This window comes from Lepidochelys kempii, chromosome 28 (genome assembly GCF_965140285.1).
Source record: "Lepidochelys kempii isolate rLepKem1 chromosome 28, rLepKem1.hap1, whole genome shotgun sequence".
NCBI classification, from domain to species: Eukaryota; Metazoa; Chordata; order Testudines; family Cheloniidae; genus Lepidochelys; species Lepidochelys kempii.
The window spans coordinates 4,111,715-4,137,375 of record NC_136407.1 but is presented as its reverse complement, the minus strand read 5'-3'; the positions used below and the strand labels follow the sequence as shown (position 1 = coordinate 4,137,375).

Sequence of the window (25,661 nt, the reverse complement as noted above, 5' to 3'; positions counted from 1 at the left end):
AGACAATGGCCGACACCCTGTTTCGTGGCAACTGATGGCCTGGCCCTTCCCCCCTGCAAGGTGGAAGCTGTGTGAGCTGTGTGTCCTGAAGACAGGCTGCTCACAGGAAGGCGACTGCCCCAGAGTCCTGACTGGCTTCATGGGGAGCAGTTCCAGAGCATCGCCCAGGGACTCCGTGACACCTGTCCTGGGAGCAGAGCTGCAGCAACCGGAGCCAGAGGGGCCAGAGAAGCAGCCCAGGGAGCTGGAGGCAGAGCAGCAGCTGTGCTGAGGCAGAGTGAAGCTGGGGCTGGAGCAGTCCGGAGCCGGGTGCAGTGAGCAGCTGGGGAGAGCGAGGTGGGACCCTGGGCAGTGGGCCCAGCACAGGGAGACGCCTCAGCCAGGAGGCTCTGCAGGCCAGACTTGAAGGGGGATTGGTAACCCCGACAGTCCTCAGGGGAGTGGGGGAGGGCCTGGGACGGAGCAGGGGTTGGGAAGAGGCGGGGTGGGGCAGATAAGGGGTGGGGATTTGGGGAAGGGGTGGGGTGGGGTGGGGGCTCTGGAGAGGACGTGGAGCAGTGGCTGGAGCAGCACCCAGCTGCACAGGGCTCCAGGAAATTTGCAGCTGCGTACTTTGTGTAGGGGTAAGGATGGCCCTGGTGGTGACGCTAGGATTGAAGGATTATTTAGTGCGATAGTGAATTGTAAAACACAAACAAACCCAGTTAGCTTAAATTAGAGCTGCCTGTTATTAAAGGCTGGTTTTCCCACATCAGTTGCAAAAGTTCTTCTAGAAACGCCCTGGGTTCCCTCACGCCTCGGTGGGAAGTAAAGGGAACTGTCCAGTGCTGCCCTTGGCTCCAGGCTGATTTTTCCTGGGAGGGGACGTGGAACTGATTTGTTTGCTGTTGAGAAGGGAGCCAGGCCAGGTCTCAGGGAACGAGAACTCCCAGCATCTTCCCAGCCCAAGCCAGGCTGCTGCTCTGTCCCAGCCTCTGTCCCCCTGGGGGCCCTGCATGTCTGACTCGAGAGCATGCGGGGAGCAGCCGCTGACGCAGAGGACAGCCTGGGCTGGGCAAGTGCTAGGAGCTCAGCGCCAGAGGCCTATACTGCCTCCCTCCCCAGGAGCAAACAATCAGTCCCCACCCGCACCCTGGGACAGCAGCCTGGAGTTAAGGGCAGCACCCAGTGTGGGTTTCTCTTTTTGCCTCTACTGGGGTGAGCAGGGATCTGGGGGTGTTTCTAGCAGAGGAGTTGGCACTGAATTGGGGAACCAGCTTTTAATAACAGGCAGCTCACGTTCAGACAAATCTTGTGGCAAATTTATTTATAACATAAAAGAATTCATAAGTAATAAGTGATTGGAACTCTTTTCTCTTAGTGTTCCCGGCCATAGAAAGAAATGGCTTTTTCGCTTTTCATGATATGGGAATCAGATTCGTTTGGTGTTCAGAATCAATGTACACACAAGCCTGTTGTGTTTCATTTCTTAGGTTACAGCACCATCATGTGTCCATTTCCTTCCCCTCCTTTGGCACCTTAGAGACTAACCAATTTATTTGAGCATAAGCTTTCGTGAGCTACAGCTCACTTCATCGGATGCATACTGTGGAAAGTGTAGAAGATCTTTTTATACACACAAAGCATGAAACACCCCCACACACACAAACCCACTCTCCTGCTGGTAATAGCTTATCTCCTTACAATGTGTACGATAATCAAGTTGGGCCATTTCCAGCACAAATCCAGGTTTTCTCCCCTCCGGCCCGACACACAAACCCACTCTCCTGCTGGTAATAGCTTATCTCCTCCCCCCACCCCACTGTCCTGCTGGTAATAGCTTATCTAAAGTGATCACTCTCCTTACAATGTGTATGATAATCAAGTTGGGCCATTTCCAGCACAAATCCAGGTTTTCTCCCCCCCCACACACAAACCCACTCTCCTGCTGGTAATAGCTTATCTAAAGTGACCACTCTCCTTACAATCTGTATGATAATCAAGGTGGGCCATTTCCACTACAAATCCAGGGTTTAACAAGAACATCTGGAGGGGGGCGGAGGTAGGATAAATCAGGGGGAAATAGGTTAGCCACTCCCAGTCTCTATTCAAGCCTAAGTTAATTATATCCAATTTGCAAATAAATTCCAATTCAACAGTCTCTTTGAATTGAATACACATTGTAAGGTAGATAAGCTATTACCAGCAGGAGAGTGGGTTGGGGAGGAGGGAAGAAAACCTGGATTTGTGCTGGAAATGGCCCAACTTGATTATCATACACATTGTAAGGAGATAAGCTATTTCCAACAGGAGAGTGGGTTTGTGTGTGGGGTGGGTGGGGGAGAAAACCTGGATTTGTGCGGGAAATGGCCCAACTTGATTATCATACACATTTTAAGGAGTCTCTACGTAAAAGAATAAATGGACACAAATCAGATGTCAAGAATTATAACATTCATAAACCAGTCGGAGAACACTTCAATCTCTCTGGTCACACGATTACAGACATAAAAGTTGTGATATTACAACAAAAAAACTTCAAATCCAGACTCCAGCGAGAGACTGTTGAATTGGAATTCATTTGCAAATTGGATACAATTAATTTCGGCTTGAATAGAGACTGGGAGTGGCTAAGTCATTATACAAGGTAACCTATTTCCCCTTGTTTTTTCCTCCCCCCTCCCCTCCAGATGTTCTTGTTACTTGCACGGCTGTTACTCTGAAACCTTTCCCTCCTTTCTGTGCAAAGCGCTGGTATTTTGCAGAGTAAAGGTATTTCCTGAGGAGGGAAAGGGAGCTGCATTCACTTAATGAGCAATCACTAGAAAATAAACATCAGAACAGCCACGCTATGTCAGACCAATGGTCTAGCTAACCAGTATCCTGTCTTCTGACAGTGGCCAATGCTAGGTACTTCTGAGGGAATGAACAGAACAGGGACTCATCAAGTAATCCATCCCCTGTTGCCCATTCCCAGCTTCTGGTGACAGATTAAACCCATTAGATGAGGCCTCCATCCCTCACAGAAATCATCTCCCTTCTTCAGTTAAGGGACATCCTGGATCTTTCCTTATCCCTGAAGAGACCAAGGGTTGGAATCTGCTGTCTCCAGCCACTGTACATAGCAGGAACGAACAGAAAGAGTTCCTTTAGAAGGAGCTGTCTCCTTCCTTCGCAGGTTAGATTTTTCTATGATTTTTCTTCCTCCCACACTTTTCATCACGCTTGGAGCCTGACTCAGTTCAGAGCTGAAATGCTGCCTCCTTGAACACATTCAAGAAACTGTCTGTGCTATGGACAGAAATGTGATTCAGACCCCCTTCTCTACAGGAAGCTATAGCTTGAATACATTGAAATACATTATGCGACCCTCTGGGTAGGTGGGAAAAGAGAAGCCAGCTCAGCACATGATGAAACTGGAGCCTAATTCCCCCAGGGAGAGGAAGACCTCTTTCTTCTCTTTGTCCTAAACAGCCCCCTTCCTTGGGTAACCCTTTGCTGGGATCAGAATGGATGGGGAACAGCCGTTTCTGAGGATTAATTTCACATCATATTTGGTGTTGATTCCTAGATTTTACAGCCAGACTAGATCATTATGTACATCCGGTCTGACCTCATTCGTAACAGAGTCCAGAGAATTTTCCCCAGTGACTCCTACATCCACCCCAACGTCTTCTGGTTGAATGAGCACGGTTCATTCAGAAAGTCATGAGGTTTGGATGTAAAAGGTGTGAAGTGATGGGAAAACTGGCCCTTCCTCCTAGTTTAAATTCTTTAACTCCTACAGCTAGACAATAATACTCAGCTCTTTACTGGCCATAAATGAAACCCAGGTCTCGCTAGGGTTGATCGAAGAGGTTTTTCTGTACCGTCAGCACGGTTGAGTGGTCTAAGGCATAAGACTCTATATCTCAAGTCAGTGTTCTGGTCTCTGTAATGAGATGTCTGTTTAAATCACACTCCATTGGCTCATTTCGATCAGCTTCGTCACATGGAGACACAGTAGCTGGAGAAAGCCTAGTATGGCTGACAAAAATCTGTGTGCACGCATTCCCCAGTGGTTAGAATTTTGTGCTCTTACTCTAGATTCCCAGTTGGGGAAGGACTTTTTCTAACAAAAATTTACTTTCCATTCTTCACTTGCAAGTCAAACAAAAAATACAATATTCCCCCCACCCCAACTCCCCATCCTTCTTCATGCTGCTGGAAAACTCTGTACCTTAAAGCCCAGGCTCTACGCCCTTTTATAGAACTAGAAACTAGATCTGCTTTTCCCCCCGATTCATTGTATCAGGTTTCTCAGCTTTGGCTGCCCCGTTTGTCAACTCTGTGCAGGCAGGAAGCAGCCAAACGTGCAAAAGGTCCCTGGTTCAAAACCAGGCAGAAACAGTGCTGCTTTCTCTCTTGTGGCTCCTGTTGTCTTCTTTCCATCCAACTCCTTTCTCAAATACATCCATAGCTTCTATGTTTTCTTCCTCGTTGTTTTTTTTCCTTTCATGAAACTTGAAGTTCCAAAGGAGAACGTTAGCCTGCATGTTGAGGGACGGAATAGACCATCATTTGGGAGATTGCCAGCTACATATCAAATCTGAGCATAGAAGAATCCCAACCCTTTGTCCTGCCTAGTGACCTCCCAGCCAGCAGTGTTCCCCCTCGCTTTTGTTTATTTTGAGCTAACCACAAACAGCCTCGTGTACCCTTTCCATGTCGGAAAAATCTATTTCCTGATGACCACATTTCCCCTCCTTTCCTGGCTAGGCAGGGTTGTGATGTGAGGAATCAGAACATAATAATTGGAAATCGCTAGCGTAGTCACAGCGTAATCATTGTGGAGCTTAAACTTTGTTCTGTAATCCAGCTAATACCTGTTATGTGCCCATGTATTTTCTGTTCCTAGACCAAACACTGCCCTGTTGGATCCAAGTTCTCCGGAATTCTCAGCCGTTGTTTCTGGGGGGGATTGGCTCCAGGCCATTAACATGGATCGATATAAGGGTAACTTCACAGCTGCTGGCTGTACAACATCACTTTTCCCTTTCTAAATAACGTTTTTCCCATAATATTTTTTAACACTCCACAACTTGCTCATCTTCAAACCATGTTAACACAAGCTCTGAGCTACAAATTTCCTTCCTGTTCCCTTGATTTTTTTAGCACAGTAAATTGATATAAAAGAAACAGAAAACAAAACAATTTCCAATATTATACATTGAGGACAGGACTTTTTTTTTTTTTTTTTAAGTTTTAATGTGCCAACTGAGCTAGCCAGGCTGTCTGCAGCACTTCTTCAAAGGCACAGTCCCAGTGTGAGTTGAGATTCCTTTTCTGACATTTGCCTTCTCTCTTCATTCCTTCACTCTCCAGCTAGCAAGCAGGGGCTATTACAAGGCTGGTTAGATGCTGGTTTCTACATCAGAGAGCTGGGGTTGATTTACCAGCTGGTCAGAGAAACAAGCACAGGAGGGGGGAATTTAGTGTTCTCCCACCATGGGGAGATGCTCTTTGACTCACATAGTGGGGGAGAGTCAGAAAAAGCTTCTCAGCTCCCAGAGAGGGGGTAGACAAGTAGGTTCCCCCCAAGCCACACACACATTTTTGCAGGACATCAGACCTCCTGCAGAGAAGCTTCTCAAAGAATATGTGGCCCGAGGAATGTCAGAGAAGGGAATCACAGTTTGCCTTAGGAGGTAGGTGAGGGAAACCTGTAGGTCCTTAGACCCCTCCAGCATCTGATGAAACCATTTGTGGGAAAGAGTCTGGGGTAGCCAAGCAGGACAAGGAGAGGACAGAAGGGCTTGCAACTGGTGTGCAATCCCCATGCTCCCAGTGGCCCAAAAGAAGCAGGGTTCAGCACTTTGTCAGCTTCCTGAGAGCGCAGCGCTGACAAAATGAGAGCTACACTAAGGGGCAGCTAAAGCCATGAGACCTGTGAAAATGAATCAGCCTCCCATCAGGTGGCGTCAACTCTCCTCTCTGGGTTTCTATCCCAGAAATACTTTCAGCTCAATGATTTTTTTCCCCTGACAGAGGCTCCAGATTATAAACAGAAGAAGAAGTGGAGAGGAATGCACTGGGGTCAATGAAAGCAGAGGAAAATTGCTCCTCTGGTGATTTCTTTGTTTTGCTCCTGTGATGCTGATGGAGGAACTGGAAGCATAATTTGAGATTGTGAGACCATCCATTTTTGGGGCTCGGTTTGTGACACTGAGCACAGGGGATCCTTCACTCTCTCTTCTTGTCCCTTCAGGGCAATGGAGACTGGAGCAGCGTCTGAGATTGGCGAATTAGGAGCCTGAGAAAGGCAAAGCTGGTTGTCAGAAAGAAATGGCGCTACCTGGTCCTTTAAGTGGTGGGCTCTGGGGCTTTAACAGCTGAGTTGTGGGTTGGATTCCCACAGGGCAATGAAAGTTTTTAAACAAAAATCTCCATTCATTCCGCATTTGAAATTGGGAGCAAAAGAGGGCTCCTTGTCCTTATCAACACGGGAGAGAATGGCTTTTTTCTTAGCAAATATTTTTAAAGGGCACTGACTCGAGCTGCAGATCTCATTTCATTTGTATTTACAATGGAATGATTCTTTCTAGTATAGACAGAAATTCTTCAGCTAGCCTTGGATTCCACAGGAATACTAGAAGCAATGGTGTCTAACTAATACCTGCCTTTTTTTCGGAGAACAGGAATATCTGAGTTTTCCATGGACATTTCCCGTCCAGCACCTTGGGCCTCATCCGACAATATAGGAAACCGACATGCAGTCAAATACATGGAAAGTTTCTCAGCAAAGGGTTCACTGAGCAGGCCAGGGGAAAAGTTTTGCCAGAACATTTGGTTATAATATCCCACCCTGACCTTAAATGGAAAGCAAGGAGATGACTCTCAGAGCACACAACCAGAGTAGGTAGGGCACCCACTTACGACTCAAAACCACCGATTATGAGTCTCACATTCTACATTGTCAATGTAAAGCTAGGCTCGCTGCTGGCCCATTAAAGGTATCCACACTCGCAAGGTCTATCCCAGGAACCGTGTATAATGCAGATTTCTCCAAGATAGCACAGAGACAATGGACACTGCTTGACTCACATCCTAGCAAAGGAGCTTTCTAGAAAGTTGGAAGAAACTGTGAAAGAGGGGAAGAGACATCATGACTTGGCCTCGCTCCCCCACAACTCAACACCTGGAAACACATCAGGAGGACAAAGACTGAACTGAAATAATTCAGAGATCAGAAGAGAATAATAATAATTCATTCAAATCAAAGTCCCCAAACAGACTAGTATTGGTTTTTCAGAAGAAAATTTCAGTTTGGGGATTTTTTTTTCCCAGTCAGACCTTGCCAAGGGAAGCAGAGAGAAAATGTTTGAGTTGCCTCCTTCAGAACAGCTTGGCCTGGACACTCTAGCTGTGGATGGGGGCATTTTAATAATTTGGGGCAGTCCCAGGGTGTTTGGGGGAGATTATGAGGATATTACCTTTTGAGATAAGATATAGAGAGCTAGACAATTCTTTCAGCACCACATTTCATTTGAAGCGGGGGATCTGAGTACCTGAGAAGGTTTTTGTTTGCAGGAAGCACCATGGTTTGGTCTGTCATTGTGCCAAAGGGGGATATGGTTGTTTGTAAAGGAAGAGAGAAGACTGAACGCCTTCAATGAGGATGGGATTCGAACCCATGCGTGCAGAGCACAATGGATTAGCAGTACATCACCTTAACCACTCGGCCACCTCATCTGAGCTGTCAGAGAAAGGAGAGGAGGAGAAATCTAAGGCCAGCAGAGATAGGGCCAATAAGGAGTTTTTAAATACTAAGCGTAAGCAGGATCTGAATGAGCTCCCCCCTCACATCTAGTGAGGAGCTGGGGGGAAAGACTTCAGGAACAGACCGTTTGCATAGACACGCCTACTCTGCCTAGGTACACAGCGTGATGGAGCCGCTTTGCCAGAATGACCCGTTTCGGCTGGTGTCAGGTTACGAATCACATTAGCATTCAGTGAAATGAAATATTATCCTTCCTGTATGAATGAAAGGCAGCAGAACATACCTAGTCCATCCTGATGGAGGGGCTAGGTGGGTGAGGAATACTTTTTATTGGACTGCATAGAAGTGATTGAGGACTTCACCTAAACCAGTGGTCCCCAAACTTATGCCCTCTTATCCGTGTCTGCGGCCCCTCGGAAGCTGCAGTCGAGAACCAGCGCTGGGAGTGGGGCTCTTGTTTCCTGGGAAGTGGGGTGCGGACGGGGGTAAGGGCGACGAGGCTGGGCCAGAAGCCAGTGGCCCAGACTGAGGGTGGGGTAGGGGAATAGAATATCAGGGTTAGAAGGGACCTCAGGAGGTATCTAGTCCAACCCCCTGGTCAAAGCAGGACCAATCCCCAATTAAATCATTGCAGCCAGGGCTTTGTCAAGCCTGACCTTAAAACTTCTAAGGAAGGAGATTTTACCACCTCCCTAGGTAACGCATTCCAGTGTTTCACCACCCTCCTAGTGAAAAAGTTTTTCCTAATATCCAACCTAAACCTCCCCCACTGCAACTTGAGACCGTTACTCCTTGTCCTGTCCTCTTCTACCACTGAGAATAGTCTAGAACCATCAATGATGAGATAGAATGTAAAGAAATAAGAAGCGATGAAATGGATATGACTGAGTCTGTCTGGGCAACAATTAAATTGGGGAAGAAAACTATTAGAGCCTCCCCTGGGATAGTGCTTGGGGTGTGCTATAGACCGCCGGGATCTAATTTGGATATGGATAGAGCCCTTTTTAATGTTTTTAATAAAGTAAATACTAATGGAAACTGTGTGATCATGGGAGACTTTAACTTCCCAGATATAGACTGGAGGACGAGTGCTAGTAATAATAATAGGGCTCAGATTTTCCTAGATGCGATAGCTGATGGATTCCTTCAGCAAGTAGTTGCTGAACCGACTAGAGGGGATGCCATTTTAGATTTGGTCTTGGTGAGTAATGAGGACCTCATAGAGGAAATGGTTGTAGGGGATAATCTTGGCTCAAGTGATCATGAGCTAATTCAGTTCAAACTGAATGGAAGGATTAACAAAAATAAATCTGCAACTAGGGTTTTTGATTTCAAAAGGGCTGACTTTCAAAAATTAAGGAAATTAGTTAGGGAAGTGGATTGGACTGAAGAATTTATGGGTTTAAAGGTAGAGGAGGCCTGGGATTATTTTAAATTAAAGCTGCAGAAGCTATCGGAAGCCTGCATCCCAAGAAAGGGGAAAAAATTCATAGGCAGGAGTTGTAGACCAAGCTGGATGAGCAAGCATCTTAGAGAGGTAATTAAGAAAAAGCAGAAAGCATATAGGGAGTGGAAGAAGGGAGGGATCAGTAAGGAAAGCTACCTTATTGAGGTCAGAATATGTAGGGATAAAGTGAGACAGGCTAAAAGTCAAGTAGAGTTGGACCTTGCAAAGGGAATTAAAACCAATAGTAAAAGGTTCTATAGTCATATAAATAGGAAGAAAACAAAGAAAGAAGAAGTGGGACCGCTAAAAACTGAGGATGGAGTGGAGGTCAAGGATAATCTAGGCATGGCCCAATATCTAAACAAATACTTTGCCTCAGTCTTTAATAAGACTAAAGAGGATCTTAGGGATAATGGTAGCATGATAAATGGGAATGAGGATATGGAGGTAGACATCACCATATCTGAGGTAGAAGCGAAACTCAAACAGCTTAATGGGACTAAATCGGGGGGCCCAGATAATCTTCATCCAAGAATATTAAAAGAATTGGCACAAGAAATTGCAAGCCCATTAGCAAGAATTTTTAATGAATCTGTAAACTCAGGGGTTGTACCATATGATTGGAGAATTGCTAACATAGTTCCTATTTTTAAGAAAGGGAAAAAAAGTGATCCAAGTAATTATAGGCCTGTTAGTTTGACATCTGTAGTATGCAAGGTCTTGGAAAAAATTTTGAAGGAGAAGGTAGTTAAGGACATTGAAGTCAATGGTAAATGGGACAAAATACAACATGGTTTTACAAAAGGTAGATCGTGCCAAACCAACCTGATCTCCTTCTTTGAGAGAGTAACAGATTTTTTAGATAAAGGAAACGCAGTGGATCTAATTTACTTAGATTTTAGTAAGGCGTTTGATACTGTGCCACATGGGGAATTATTAGTTAAATTGGATAAGATGGGCATCAATAGGAAAATTGAAAGGTGGATAGGGAATTGGTTAAAGGGGAGACTACAACGGGTCCTACTGAAAGGTGAACTGTCAAGTTGGAGGGAGGTTACCAGTGGAGTTCCTCAAGGATCAGTTTTGGGACCAATCTTATTTAATCTTTTTATTACTGACCTGGGCACAAAAAGTGGGAGTGTGCTAATAAAGTTTGCAGATGATACAAAGCTGGGAGGTATTGCTAATTTAGAGAAGGACAGGGATACCCTACAGGAGGATCTGGATGACCTTGTAAACTGGAGTAATAGGAATAGGATGAAATTTAATAGTGAGAAGTGTAAGGTCATGCATTTAGGGATTAATAACAAGAATTTTAGTTATAAGCTAGGGACGCATCAACTAGAAGTAACGGAGGAGGAAAAGGACCTTGGAGTATTGGTTGATCATAGGATGACTATGAGCTGCCAATGTGATATGGCTGTGAAAAAAGCTAATGTCGTCTTGGGATGCATCAGGAGAGGTATTTCCAGTAGGGATAAGGAGGTTTTAGTACCGTTATATAAGGCACTGGTGAGACCTCACCTGGAATACTGTGTGCAGTTCTGGTCTCCCATGTTTAAGAAGGATGAATTCAAACTGGAACAGGTACAGAGAAGGGCTACTAGGATGATCCGAGGAATGGAAAACTTGTCTTATGAAAGGAGACTCAGGGAGCTTGGCTTGTTTAGCCTAACTAAAAGAAGGTTGAGGGGAGATATGATTGCTCTCTATAAATATATCAGAGGGATAAATACCAGAGAGGGAGAGGAATTATTTAAACTCAGTACCAATGTGGACACAAGAACAAATGGATATAAACTGGCCACTAGGAAATTTAGATTAGAAATTAGACGAAGGTTTCTAACCATCAGAGGAGTGAAGTTTTGGAATAGCCTTCCGAGGGAAGTGGTGGGGGCAAAAGATCTATCTTGCTTTAAGATTAAACTCGATAAGTTTATGGAGGAGATGGTATGATGGGATAACATGGTTTTGGTAATTAAATATTCATGGTAAATAGGCCCAATGGCCTGTGATGGGTTTTTAGATGGGGTAAGATCCAAGTTACCCGGGAAAGAATTTTCTGTAGTATCTGGCTGATGAATCTTGCCCATATGCTCAGGGTTTAGCTGATCGCCATATTTGGGGTCGGGAAGGAATTTTCCTCCAGGGCAGATTGGAAGGCCCTGGAGGTTTTTCGCCTTCCTCTGTAGCATGGGGCACGGGTCACTTGCTGGAGGATTCTCTGCTCCTTGAGGTCTTCAAACTACAATTTGAGGACTTCAATAGCACAGATATAGGTGTGAGGTCTTTTTTAGGAGTGGTGGGTGAAATTCTGTGGCCTACATTGTGCAGGAGGTCAGACTAGATGATCATAATGGTCCCTTCTGGCCTAAATATCTATGAATCTATGAAACCATCCCCTTTGAACCACCTCTCAGGTAGTGGAAAGCAGCTATCAAATCCCCCCTCATTCTTCTCTTCTGCAGACTAAACAATCCCAGGTCCCTCAGCCTCTCCTCATACCTCATGTGTTCCAGACCCCTAATCGTTTTTGTTGCCCTTCGCTGGACTCTCTCCAATTTATCCACATCCTTCTTGTAGTGTGGGGCCCAAAACTGGACACAGTTCTCCAGATGAGGCCTCACCAATGTCCAATAGAGGGGAACGATCACATCCCTCCGTCTGCTGGCTATGCCCCTACCTATACATCCCAAAATGCCATTGGCCTTCTTGGCAACAAGGGCACACTGTTGACTCATATCCAGCTTCTCGTCCACTGTCACCCCTAGGTCCTTTTCCGCAGAACTGCTGCCTAGCCATTCGGTCCCTAGTCTGTAGCGGTGCATTGGATTCTTCTGTCCTAAGTGCAGGACCTTCTTGAACCTCATCAGATTTCTTTTGGCCCAATCCTCCAATTTGTCTAGGTCCGTCTGTATCCTAACCCTACCTGCCACCCTATCTACCACTCCTCCTAGTTTAGTATCATCAGCAAATTTGCTGAGAGTGCAATCCACACCATCCTCCAGATCATTTATGAAGATATTGAACAAAACCGGCCCCAGGACCGAGCCTTGGGGCACTCCACTTGATACCGGCTGCCAACTGACATGGACATGGAGCCATTGATCACTACCCGTTGAGCCCAACAATCTAGCCAACTTTCTACCCACCTTAGAGTGCATTCATCCAGCCCATACTTCTTTAACTTGCTGACAAGAATACTGTGGGAGACCGTGTCAAAAGCATTGCTAAAATCAAGAAACAATACATCACTGCTTGCCCTTTGTCCACAGAACCAGTAATCTCATCATAGAAGGCGATTAGTTTAGTCAGGCATGACCTTCCCTTGGTGAATCCATGCTGACTGTTCCTGATCACTTTCCTCTCGTGTAAGTGCTTCAGGATAGATTCGTTGACGACCTGCTCCATGATTTTTCCGGGGACTGAAGTGAGGCTGACTGGCCTATAGTTCCCATTATCCTCCTTCTTCCCTTTTTTAAAGATTGGCACTACATTATCCTTTTTCCAGTCATCCGGAACTTCCCCCGTTCGCCACAAGTTTTCAAAGATAATGGCCAATGGCTCTGCAATCACAGCCGCCAAGACCCATGAACTTGTGCACGTCCAGCTTTTCTAAATAGTCCCTGACCACCCCTTTCTCCACAGAGGGCTGGGCACCTACTCCCCATGCTGTGTTGCCCAGCGCAGCAGTCTGGGAGCTGACCTTGTTCATGAAGACAGAGCCGAAGAAAGCATTGTGTACATTAGCTTTTTCCACATCCTCTGTCACTAGGTTGCCTCCCTCATTCAGTAAGGGGCCTCCACTTTCCTTGGCTTTCTTCTTGTTGCCAACATACCTGAAGAAACCCTTCTTGTTACCCTTAACATCTCTTAACATCTCTTGCTAGCTGCAGCTCCAGGTGTGATTTGGCCCTCCTGATTATGGATATGAGTCAGCAGTGTGCCCTTGTTGCCAAAAAGGCCAATGGCATTTTGGGATGTATAAGTAGGGGCATAGCGAGCAGATCGAGGGACGTGATCGTTCCCCTCTATTCAACATTGGTGAGGCCTCATCTGGAGTACTGTGTCCAGTTTTGGGCCCCACACTTCAAGAAGGATGTGGATAAATTGGAGAGAGTCCAGCGAAGGGCAACAAAAATGATTAGGGGACTGGAACACATGAGTTATGAGGAGAGGCTGAGGGAGCTGGGATTGTTTAGCCTGCAGAAGAGAAGAATGAGGGGGGATTTGATAGCTGCTTTCAACTACCTGAAAGGGGGTTGCAAAGAGGATGGCTCTAGACTGTTCTCAATGGTAGCAGATGACAGAACGAGGAGTAATGGTCTCAAGTTGCAGTGGGGGAGGTTTAGATTGGATATTAGGAAAAACTTTTTCACTAAGAGGGTGGTGAAACACTGGAATGCGTTACCTAGGTAGGTGGTAGAATCTCCTTCCTTAGAGGTTTTTAAGGTCAGGCTTGAAAAAGCCCTGGCTGGGATGATTTAACTGGGAATTGGTCCTGCTTCGAGCAGGGGGTTGGACTAGATGACCTTCTGGGGTCCCTTCCAACCCTGAGATTCTATGATTCTATGATTCTTCTCCTGGACTGCAAGTAGCCATCCCTGGGAAACCAGGAGGCAGGCACAGGATTCTACCTCCCAGCAGCCAACTGCACCGCCCCTGGCTTTGGCAGAACCAACGGTGACGCTCTGCTAACCCCACTGAGGCACTTAGCTTCTGCCCTGCCTTCCTCAGCATGACTTTCCTCTTTTGCCCTATTCCTGCCTCATTCCCACCTTTGGGAAGTGACGCAAAGGAGGGCAGCCGGAAGAGCCGGCCTCCATAGGCCAACGTCCAAGGGCAGAGGAGGCCAAGCCACAAGGCTCCAAAAGGTGACTGGCCTAGACCCTCTAGATTTCTCAGCTCACTTCACCACCCTCTGTCGTGCGGGGGTCGGGGTTACCCCAGGGACAGGCCAGTGGTAGAAGTAGGAGCGCCTTGCTGGAGATCTAGAAAAAGTAAGCCATCATGTTTCTGCCTGGTTTCGAACCAGGGGCCTTTTGCGTGTTAGGCAAACGTGATAACCACTACACTACAGAAACTCTGTCACAGAGCTCTGCCCCTCCCTTCACATTCCATCCACTTGGCTGGCTCTCACCCGGGCACACACAGATGGGCTGACCTGGAGAAAGTGGTGGCAGCCCTTCGGTAGGTCAGCTGGGAGAGCAAAGGACTGGAGCCAGCGCTCAGGAAGTCGTCTTTATGTCTCCCTTGTGACTCCAGCTTGAAGGAGAGCTTCTTTTTCTTCCCCTTGCTGAGAAAGAGCAAGAGAAGAAAGAAAGCTCAGGTGGGCCACCTGGGTGCACAAGCCCACGCTCTCTTTTCCTGCTGCAGAGCCCGAAATGAGGGACTCATGGCGGGTAAAGGCACTGCTGCACTTCCAGAAAACAGCCCACCCCTACACACAAAGGGACAAAACAACATGCCGAAGCCTGGGATTGAAGCAGGGACCTTTAAATCTTCAGTCTAATGCGCTCCTGGCTGAGCTACTTTGAGAGTTACTAGGTTTCTGTTTGGCCTGCTGTTTCTCTGTCTGGGATGTTTTTGTCAGCCATGGCACACAAAAAGGACCTCACTGTGAGTGGCCCACGAAGGCAAGATGAATTTTTGCCTGCCTTGCTCAGCTTGACTTGCTTCCTCACCCCATTCCTGCCTTCGTTCCTGGGTTACCTGGTGGCTGAAGGCGACTGGGGCCTAGTGGCATGGGGAGGAAGTTGGCAGCTGAACCCTTCTGGCAAGAATCCTGCTGCCACTTGGCACCCCACCCTGTATTCCTGGCTTTACCTACTGGCCACCAGGGACTTGGTGCCCAGCAGCACAGAGGAAGGAGGTGGACAGAGCTACCCTCGCCTTGAAGCTCAGGCTCATTAAAACATATGTTCAGTCTATGATGGCCAATGAGAGACCGACATCACTTGTTATTTTATCACTTGAAAATGCCATTGGCCAGTCTTTGGATCTCTCTAATGCTGCGCTTCAGTTCATGAGGACAAAGTCGAGAAAGTGACCTTTGAACTAAAGGACTCGGGTTAACAGTCTAACGCTGTTTCTCACTGTAACACTAGTTAAGACTGGTCCACCCTGTGTTGGTGGCCATTCAATTTCTAGATGTTAGTACATTTCAGTTACTGTTAAAATTAAAAAAATTCTATATGCTTAAAGGAAATAAACTTTTGTATTTGATTATTTCTGGCATAAATAAAAACAGATGTACAGATCCTAGCCTGCAAATGTATCACCTTATATGACAGAGAAAATCATGCATACAAATTCTGCATCAAAATAATGAAATGAGTTGCAAATGCAATAAAAATACAATATTCAGAAGTTTAACACGTCAGGAGGGGCACCGCAGACGCTTCTTGCCTGGGGTGCCTTTTGATCTAGGGGAAGCCTGTCAGGGAGAACAGGAGTTAGTTTCACATACCTATTTTCAGGCTGTAATCTGTGGGCACCCTGCCCTGTGGGAGGGATCCCAGTAGCCCAGACTCAGGGCTGGAACAGGCCCCTGTTTTAGGGGGAGGCTGCATGGTTTAGAACAGGGGTGGGCAACCTGAGCCTGAGAAAGAGCCAGAATTTAGCAGTGTACATTGCCAAAGAGCCACAGTAATATGTCATAAGCCCTGCATCAACTCCACCCCCCCCAGCTCTCACCGCCTCCCACCCACCGACTGCCCTGCCGATCAGTGTCTCCTCCCTCCCCGCACCGCCCGATCAGCTGTTTCGTGGCATGCAGGAGGCTCTGGGCAGAGGGGAGAGGAGCGAGGGCACGGCAGGCTCAGGGGAGTGGGCTGGAAGGGTTGGAGTGGAGGCAGGGCCTGTGGAAGAGCCAGAGGTTGAGCAGTGAGCACCCCCGGCACATTGGAAAGTTGGCATCTGTAGCTCCACCCCGGAGTCAGCACCTATAGAAGGAGCCGCATATTAACTTCTGAAGAGCCGCACGTGGCTCTGGAGCCACAGGTTGCCCGCCCCTGGCTTACAGCAATCTGATGCCTCAAACAATCTGTCTCTCCCAAAGTGTTGGATCTGCATCCCCAGAAGGCTCCTGCACTGCCTCCCCCCTTTTCACAGTCTATAGAAAGGAGCAGCATCAAGGGTTAGTGATGAGCGACAAGGTACAACATGGGTGGCAGAGGCTTCAGGATCCCAGAGTGTTTGCTTGTCTGGGGCATTTTGAGTGAGATCTCAGGGACACATTGTAAGGCAGAATCCCAGGAATATATATGAAAGGAGCATAGGGCCATGAGGACGTAAGAACAGCCATACTGGGTCAGACCAAAGGTCCCTATAGCTCATAGTGGCCAATGTCAAGTGCTTCAGAAAGAATGAACAGAATACGTAATCATCAAGTGATCTATCCCTTGTCGCCCATTCACAGCTCCTGGCAAACAGAGGGTAGGAACACCATCCCTATCCATCTTGGCTAATTCCCATTGATAGCCCTATCCTCCATGAATATATCTGGTTCATTTTTTGAACGCTGTTATAGTCTTGGCCTTCACAATATCCTTTGGCAAGGAGTTCCACATGTAGACTGTGGGTTGTGTGAAAAATACTTCTTTTTGTTTGTTTTAAACATGCTGCCTATTAATTTCATTTGGTGGCCCCTAGTTCTTGTCTTAGGAGAGGGGGTCAATAACACTGTCTTATTTACTTACTCACACCAGTCATCATTTTATAGACCTCTAGAATATCCCCCCTTAGTCGTCTTTTTTCCAAGCTGAAAAGTCCCAGTCTTATTAATCTCTCCTCATATGGCAGATCCTCCATACCCCTAATAATTTTTGTTGCCCTTTTCTGAACTTTTTCCAATCCAATATGTCTTTGAGGTGGGGCAACCACCTCTGCATGCAGTATTCAAGATGTAGGTGTACCATGGATTTATATAGAGGCAATATGATCTTTTCTGTCTTACTATCTATCCCTTTCTTAATGATTCCCAAGATTCTCTTTGCTTTTTTGACGGCCGCTGCACATTGAGTGGATGTTTTCAGAGAACTATCCACCGTGACTCCAAGATCCCTCTCTTGAGTGGCAACAGCTATTTTAGACCTCATCATTTTATATGTATAGTTGGGATTATGGTTTCCAATGTGCATGACTTTGCATTTATCAACATTGAGTTTCCTCTGCCATTTTGTTGCTCTTTCACCCAGTTTTGTGAGGTTTTTCTGTAACTCTTTGCAGTCTGCTTTGGACTTAACTCTCCTGAGTAATTTTGGATCATCTGCAAATTTTGCCACCTCACTGTTTACCCCTTTTTCCAGATCATTTATGAATATGTTGAAGAGTACTGATCCCAGTACCGACACCCTGGGGGTCACCACTATTTACCTCTCTCCATTTTGAAAACTGACCATTTATTCCTACGTTTTAACCAGTTATTGATCCACGAGAGGACCTCCCCTTTTATCCCATGACAGCATAATAGAGCAGAATAGGGTTTCCTTGGAAGGGGGAGTAAACTGAAAACATATCAGGAGGTTGTACACATTTATTGTCCTGGTGAAAAAGTGTGTCTGATACTCAGCCTTTGCTGCTCCTGCCGGCTGTGACTGCTGAGGACATTTTCCTTCTCTCCTCCTGGGTCTCTCTTCTGCCAGATTCTTGGCCAGTGCGGCCGCCCTGCAGGCGATGGCAGAGCAGTTTGGTAATAGGCTGCCGGACTCACCACATAAGAGCGCAGCTGCTACAGCAGCTTGACTGATCATGGGCCAGGTCCTGCAGCCCTGGCAGCCCAGGATAACCTCCCACTGATGGCAACGGGAATTTTGCCTTTGTAACGAGCTGCTTGTACCTGAGGTCTCAGCTATGAAGTAAGGTGGTGGCACACACAGCTTCATCCAAAGAAGTGAAGGATGTAAGCGAAAGAAGAAAGTTGGCCACCTGGGGAGCTGCTGCAGTCCCATAAGCACAGCTGGAAGGGAGAAGAGGAAAAACTCCCTGAAGTGCTGGGAGCAGCACTGAGAAAAGGAAGTTTGTCAGTGAGATCAGTAGCAATAAATATGAAATGAAGGAGTGCTTTCCCTTCTGTGATGCCATGTTTGAATTATGTTACTTTACGATGAGATAAAACTTGAAATTTTCCTGCTCTAATTTCAGGATGGGTCTGTAACCATAATCGTTCTCTGTGGGAAGTGGCCTCTAGATAGTGATCTTTGGGAAGAGCTGGCTGAAGAGCCTTCCTACGAACCACGAGATCATGGCTTGGCCTGCCAGTTCTTCCTTGCTGAACCTGGCTTGTCTGCTAGGCTCGTCTTTTTGTATCTCTTCTCATAAAAAGAAAAGACCTCACAGCACAATCCTTGTAAGTGCTCGTTCAGGACGGAGAGAGCTTCCTTGTGGCGAAGTCTTGGAAAGTGGCAAATGCTAAGTCTGGAGCTGATGGAAAGTTACCATACTCAGAGTTGAGTTGAAGTTGCTGTGACTGAAACCCAGAGCACTAACCACTCTAGGATCACAGCAGCTTGTGGGAGAAGCGCATGTTAGAAGCCCTCTGTCAACTCAGCTGTGGCTTTCCATGCACAGAGAGCCAGCCCGCTCAAGGTCTGCAAGTTTTATGGGAAATGGGGAACGTCTGTACTTTGGCATAGGAAGGTGTTGTCTTGGACCATAAAGGGGAACAGTTGCAAATAGATAGTCAAGGAAGGCACCATGGCTTAGTAGGTTAAAGCACCTGTCTTGTAAACAGGAGATCCTGGGTTCAACTCCCAGTAGTGCCTTGTTGTACAGCTTTTGTCTCCTCTGCTCATGTTTTCCTCTGTCTTAGGAAACAGAAGAGACCTCCCTTGGCAATGTAAGTAATTGCTTCCTAAGGAAAAGGCTTCTTTGCAGACGAGCATTGGAGAGAATCAAATCACCAGCCTGGAGTTGATGAAAAGGCTATTGGTGTTGGGAAGGAGGTTGCTTTGACTGCAATTGCTATGACACCAGAGCTTGTGTCCCATGCCCATGCAATTCACTAGAAATGTCTATGCACAGAGACCCTTCTACAGGGTTCCCTGTAGGGCTTGCAGGAAATGGAGAATTACTGTCCTTTCACCTTTCATTTTATTGTTGATGAAAGATGGAGCAGTTACGGGAGAAGTCCCAGAGAGTGGCACCGTAGCAGAGCTTGCCAATAAACCTGCTGGATAAAGAGCAAATTCAGGATCCAGCATCCAGTGCTGCCTTGCTGAACGCCACTTGTCACCTTTTGGTCAATGTTTTTTGTTAACGGAGAAACCTGCCTTTGACTAGCCATACCCATGCTTGCAAAAGGAACAGGTCTTTTTGCTGACAAGTGTTGAAAGGAGGCATCGGATGAACATGGAAACAAGGTACAGGTTGCTGTAACTCATCTTGCAGGCACGGCTGTTGAATCTGGGCTGCCTCTTACAATACTGTGCTAGTGACAAGTAGCAAAACCCCTCCAGGTGCTGTGATCACTTGCCCAACAACATGCCGTGACACACTATGGACACACTATGGTCCATGTTAAAGAGCTTTCCCTCAACCCTCCCGCTTCCCTGGTTCTTGTCAGGCAAGCAGCAAAAGGCCAGAAGTCCAAAGCACAGACAATGCAATGTTTATTGGGGTTAGTTTCCAAGCAATCATATTTCGGAGCCCTTCACACCAGTTGGGCTTATCTCTATACACCAATAGAGTCTGTTCTCCAGTGTTCCCTTCCAATCTGTCATGCCACAGAGCATTTACCCCGTATCCCCCTTCCCAGCTCTGACGCCGCAGAGCCTTGCCTGTGTCCCTGTTTCCCATCCCCCCCTTAGCAAGCATGATTCCAGTTTCCCCTCCACTTCCTGTTTGACCCCAGTTTATATAATTATATTCTCAGCTATACCTTAACCAATCGTTTTACTGAAATTTAACTAACCAATCCTAACATATTGTAACATAATTCTCTAACCAATTATATCCCACTACCTTAATTAACTTACATCTAGCAAAATTAATTATACAGCAGACAGAAACAATTAGCGAACCAGACAGATTAACAATAGAAAACTGGGGGGCATAAAGATAAAACATACAGAAATTAGGGTTTCACAACCACAACCATTGATAAGTGATTTCTTGCCAGACAGGATGCTGGCAAACTAAGTTTTCTTTAACCATCTTAAGATCCGTTTCTTTATCTAGTGGTGATGGGCACTGTCTGGACAGGATCTTCTTCCTGACCCTCAATACCACCTTATTTAAGTGTGTCTGGTTTGGGATGTGACAATGTGACCGTACGCCTCCCAGCTTATAGCTGCCCCTGCTGCTTGGCCAAAGGGCTTAGCCTAAGAACAAGTCCTCCAACTATCCTAGTGAGAGCAGGCCCATACACAGGTGGACTGTGATTTTGATTCTTCGTTTTTATACCCCTGTAACTAGCTAAGTGATAAAAATACACCTAAGTGCTATAGCAGTCTCACATGTAGATAGAGCGAGGCCAGAGCTGGCTCCGGTTCGCACTGTGGATGCTCACACACAAAAACAACAGCAATGACAACACGCTAACATTTCTGTAGTTGACAGGATTTGAACCTGCGTGGGGGGGACCCCCACAAGGGATTTCAAATCCATCACCTTAATCACTCGGCCACAACTACTTGATGGACAGCTGCTTAGCTACACTATGATTCTGTTCTCACAGAATTGTCCCTTCAAATTGCTTGCTCAGACCAGCTTCCCCAGCACAAGTGTGTCCATGGCGGAACAGCGAGAATTTCTGCCCATTTCTCTTCCGGCTGGAGCATGATCGGAGTATGTTTGTGGTTAATGACTTTGCAATAGATTGTTGTTCATTCCCCACTTCGACAAGTCAGACAGTCCCTTTCCTATTCAAATCTCCAGCACATCGCTTCAAGAGCAGGGGTCAGGATTTCTCTGGGGCACTGTCAGGGATGCAGGTAGCTACATCCCCTCTGTCTGACTATTGCCACTGCAGGAGACAAGGTTTCAATGGAATTGAATGCCCTGGCTCAGACAAGAGACACAGGGAGGTTTTACTGTTCATGGATCTGTGCAAAGGAAATTGTGTCTCTGTGTAAAATTGAGGAGGGAAATGAAACATTCACGTGGCAGCCCAATGCCCTAACGAATGTGGGTGAAGGACTCGGGCTGAGAAATGATATAACGGGTTTGTATCAATTTCTTGCCCTGATTAAAAACTATGGCTAAAAGGCATCCATTGTTGTTAGTACTTGTACCTGTGTAGGGACACCCGGGTGGATGTCAAGTCCATTGCCTTAACCAGGGGTAGTCGATTATTTTATCAAGGTCCAAATTTCTTGGCCAAGGTATAGTCATGGTCTAGATTCCAGAGAAAATAATACACTGATGATAATAAGTATAGAAAAAATTTTACAGTCACTATGGGCATAACTGTGATGATTGTAAAAAGAAAAGGAGTACCTGTGGCACCTTAGAGACTAACCAATTTATTTGAACATAAGCTTTCGTGATCTACAGCTCACTTCATCGGATGCATACTGTGGAAAGTTTAGAAGATCTTATATACACACAAAGCATAAAAAAATACCTCCTGCCACCCCACTCTCCTGCTGGTAATAGCTTATCTAAAGTGATCACTCTCCTTACAATGTGTATGATAATCAAGTTGGGCCATTTCCAGCAAAAATCCAGGTTTTCTCACCCCCCCGCAACACAGACAAACTCACTCTCCTGATGGTAATAGCTTATCCAAAGTGACCACTCTCCTTACATTGTGTATGATAATCAAGGTGGGCCATTTCCAGCACAAATCCAGGGTTTAACAAGAACGTCTGGAGGGGGGCAGGGGTAGGAAAAATCAAGGGGAAATAGGTTACCTTGCATAATGACTAAACCACTACCAGTCTCTAGTCAAGCCAAAATTAATTGTATCCAATTTGCAAATGAATTCCAATTCAGCAGTTTCTCGCTGGAGTCTGGATTTGAAGGTTTTTTGTTGTAAAATAGCGACTTTCATGTCTGTAATCGCGTGACCAGAGAGATTGAAGTGTTCTCCGACTGGTTTATGAATGTTATAATTCTTGACATCTGATTTTTGTCCATTTACTCTTTTATGTAGAGACTGTTCAGTTTGACCAATGTACATGGCAGAGGGGCATTGCTAATGGCATATGGCATTATCACATTGGTGGATGTGCAGATGAAGGAGTCTCTGATAGTGTGGGTGATGTTCTTAGGCCCTGTGATGGTGTCCCCTGAATAGATATGTGGGCACAGTTGGCAACGGGCTTTGTTGCAAGGATAAGTTCCTGGGTTAGTGGTTCCGTTGTGTGGTATGTGGTGGCTGGTGAGTATTTGCTTCAGGTTGGGGGGCTGTCTGTAGGCAAGGACTGGCCTGTCTCCCAAGATTTGTGAGAGTGTTGGGTCATCCTTCAGGATAGGTTGTAGATCCTTAATAATGCGTTGGAGGGGTTTTAATTGGGGGCTGAAGGTGACGGCTAGTGGCGTTCTGTTATTTTCTTTGTTAGGCCTGTCCTGTGGTAGGTGACTTCCGGGAACTCTTCTGGCTCTATCAATCTGTTTCTTCACTTCCGCAGGTGGGTATTGTAGTTGTAAGAACGCTTGATAGAGATCTTGTAGGTGTCTGTCTCTGTCTGAGGGGTTGGAGCAAATGCGGTTGTATCGCAGAGCTTGGCTGTAGACGATGGATCGTGTGGTGTGGTCAGGGTGAAAGCTGGAGGCATGTAGGAAGGAATAGCGGTCAGTAGGTTTCCGGTATAGGGTGGTGTTTATATGACCATCGTTTATTAGCACTGTAGTGTCCAGGAAGTGGATCTCTTTTGTGGACTGGACCAGGCTGAGGTTGATGGTGGGATGGAAATTGTTGAAATCATGGTGGAATTCCTCAAGGGCTTCTTTTCCACGGGTCCAGATGATGAAGATGTCATCAATATAGCGCAAGTAGAGTAGGGGCGTTAGGGGACGAGAGCTGAGGAAGCGTTGTTCTAAATCAGCCATAAAAACGTTGGCATACTGTGGGGCCATGCGGGTACCCATCGCAGTGCCGCTGATTTGAAGGTATACATTGTCCCCAAATGTAAAATAGTTATGGGTAAGGACAAAGTCTCAAAGTTCAGCTGTTACTCTGAAACCTGTGATAATTGTGTCGTGTTTCACTCTATATCTTGTGCCACCGCCTTTCCCTTTAGCCTTGTCGTTTACCAAGGGTAAAAACTAAACATCTCTTCAGACACAAGGGAGTGTTTGTGTTCATTCCTGCGAGCTACACAAGGGTTTGATGTTGCTGCTTTCAATCCTCCGGCTCTTCCGGGACAAGAAACAATTCAGGCTGTCCCTGAACTGAAGGAGGGAGATCATTTTTTGACAGGGAGAGGGATGTCTCCTCTTAAAGGTGTTTGTCTGGCTGGCAGCCCTGGTTCCCAGGTCTCTCCTGAGGGAAGAAAGTTTTGATGTAAAATACTAAAACTTTTAAGGTAGAGGAGGGAAAGGTGATGGCCACATGATGGGGCCAGTCTGAACCACAACATGGTTCTTTCACGTGGGATGACTCTGAACACTGACTGATCTCCACGCCCTTGGATTTGAAGAGATGTTTAGTTTTGCACTTGGTAGACTACAAAGCTGAAGCAATTTTATGAATGGTGACCCGATGAGTGAAGGGTTATTTAATGTTGTAAAAATTGGTAAAAACACTTAGCTTAAACTTGAGCTGCCTGTTATTAAAGGCTGGTTTCCCCATGTCAGTTCCATCAGCTCTTCTAGTATTGCCCTGGGTTGTCTCATGCCTCGGTAGGAAGTAAAGGGAATCGTCCCGTGCTACCCTTGGCTCCAGGCTGATTTATCCGGGAAGGGGACGTGGAATTGATTTGTTTGCTGTTGAGAAGGTGTTAGGGGGCTTATTCCTTCACCCACTTACTTCCCTGGTCCTTATCGCATGAACAGAGAGCAACAATACCCGAAGTCCAAAGGTGCAAACAATTCGATGTTTATTGGGGTGAACTTCCAGCAAGCATGATTCCAGTTTCCTTCCTTAGTATCCTCCTTCCCAGCTCTGACACCACAGAGCCTTACACCTGTATCCCTGTTCCCATTCCTACCCTTAGCCAAACATGATTCCAACTTCCTTACTCCCATTCCCTGTTCCCATTTCCCCCTTTAGCAAAACATGATTCCAATTTTCTTACCCCCATTCCCTGTTCCCATCTCACACACCCACATGCCCACCCACACCCACACCCAGTCACTTCCTCATTGACTACAGATTTTATAGTAAAACTTGAGTTCTGCTTAGCTATACCTTAACCAATCATTTTAACCAGTTATATCCCACCACCTCAATTAGTTTACACCCAGCAAAATTAATTATACAGCAGACAGGAACAATCACAGAATCAGACAGAGATTATACAGAAAAACAACAGCAAAGTGGGAACTATAATGACAAAACAATACAGAAGTGAGGATTTCACATCCCAGCTATTGATAAGTGAGTTCTTGCCAGACAGGATGCTATCAAACTAAGTTTCCTTTTACATTTTCTAGGCACTTCCCTTTCTCTGGAGGTGATAGGAATACAATCCTGTCCTGATAGTGCCTAACAGCCCAATAGCACCTTATTTCAATGTGACTAGTTTGGAATGCGAGGATGTGACCGTTCGCTTCCCAGCTTATGGCTGCCTCTGCTGCTTAGCCAAAGGCCTGAGCCTAAGCACAGGGCCACAAACTGTCACAGTAAGAGAAGGCCCTTACACCAGCAGACAGTGATTTTGATTCTTTCTTTTATACCTCTATCACTAGCCAAGTGATAAGAATACACCTAAATTCTTAGAGTATAGGCCTTTACAGGCAGGCCTGAATATCTATATCCTAACACTCCACCCCTTTTTTTTTCTTTTTCTTTTGGGATCCTCCTGCCCAGGTATCCCTGGAAAAGCATAGGACATATGGCCACACATTTCCTGATAGGGCCAGGCATCAAGGTGGAAGGTGTCGATATTCCATTTGTTCCATTTGTCCATTTGTGTAGTATTGTGCCCTGCACCTTCTCTCATACGGGCATACCACACCTATTCCAATTAGTGTTCCAGACTTCCCATTAGAGTGGGCCTGAGAAGGTTGGGTCCGGGTTGTCTAGTACACTGCAGGGTTTGGAGGGCTTATTACATTCCTAATAGGTTATCTCCCTATGCAACGTAACACAAGTACAGTTAACAATACAAAATCCACAGCAACACCGAGTCCTGACCACTGCAGTATGGTCCAACATCCAAGACACCCCCAGAACACTTCCTCTCCTCCTTCGACGGGGTCACGATCTTGTGTCCAGTTGCTGGCAGTTGCAACAAGCTGCTCCTTCAAGTTTTGTATGCTTTTGTCCATATCACAAGTCCATTGAATGTTCACAGAGAAATGGGATATTGTCCAAACCAGCTTGACCACTTGGTATGGAATCAGGCAGTAAGCCCTGGCTTATTCACA

At 46.2% G+C, this 25,661-nt stretch overlaps 4 non-coding genes across 4 annotated transcripts; 1 reads left to right on the top strand and 3 right to left on the bottom strand.

The window, feature by feature from the left end:
* Positions 1-7,628: 7,628 nt before the first annotated feature.
* On the bottom strand, positions 7,629-7,710 carry TRNAS-GCU (transfer RNA serine (anticodon GCU)). Its single transcript has one exon. It is a non-coding gene; the product is annotated as a tRNA-Ser (tRNA).
* A 6,486-nt stretch (positions 7,711-14,196) lies between these two features.
* Positions 14,197-14,269, bottom strand: TRNAV-AAC (transfer RNA valine (anticodon AAC)). Its single transcript has one exon. It is a non-coding gene; the product is annotated as a tRNA-Val (tRNA).
* A 4,606-nt stretch (positions 14,270-18,875) lies between these two features.
* On the top strand, positions 18,876-18,949 carry TRNAT-UGU (transfer RNA threonine (anticodon UGU)). The gene has a single exon. It is a non-coding gene; the product is annotated as a tRNA-Thr (tRNA).
* Positions 18,950-20,732: 1,783 nt separating this feature from the next.
* On the bottom strand, positions 20,733-20,818 carry TRNAS-UGA (transfer RNA serine (anticodon UGA)). Its single transcript has one exon. It is a non-coding gene; the product is annotated as a tRNA-Ser (tRNA).
* Positions 20,819-25,661: the final 4,843 nt, after the last annotated feature.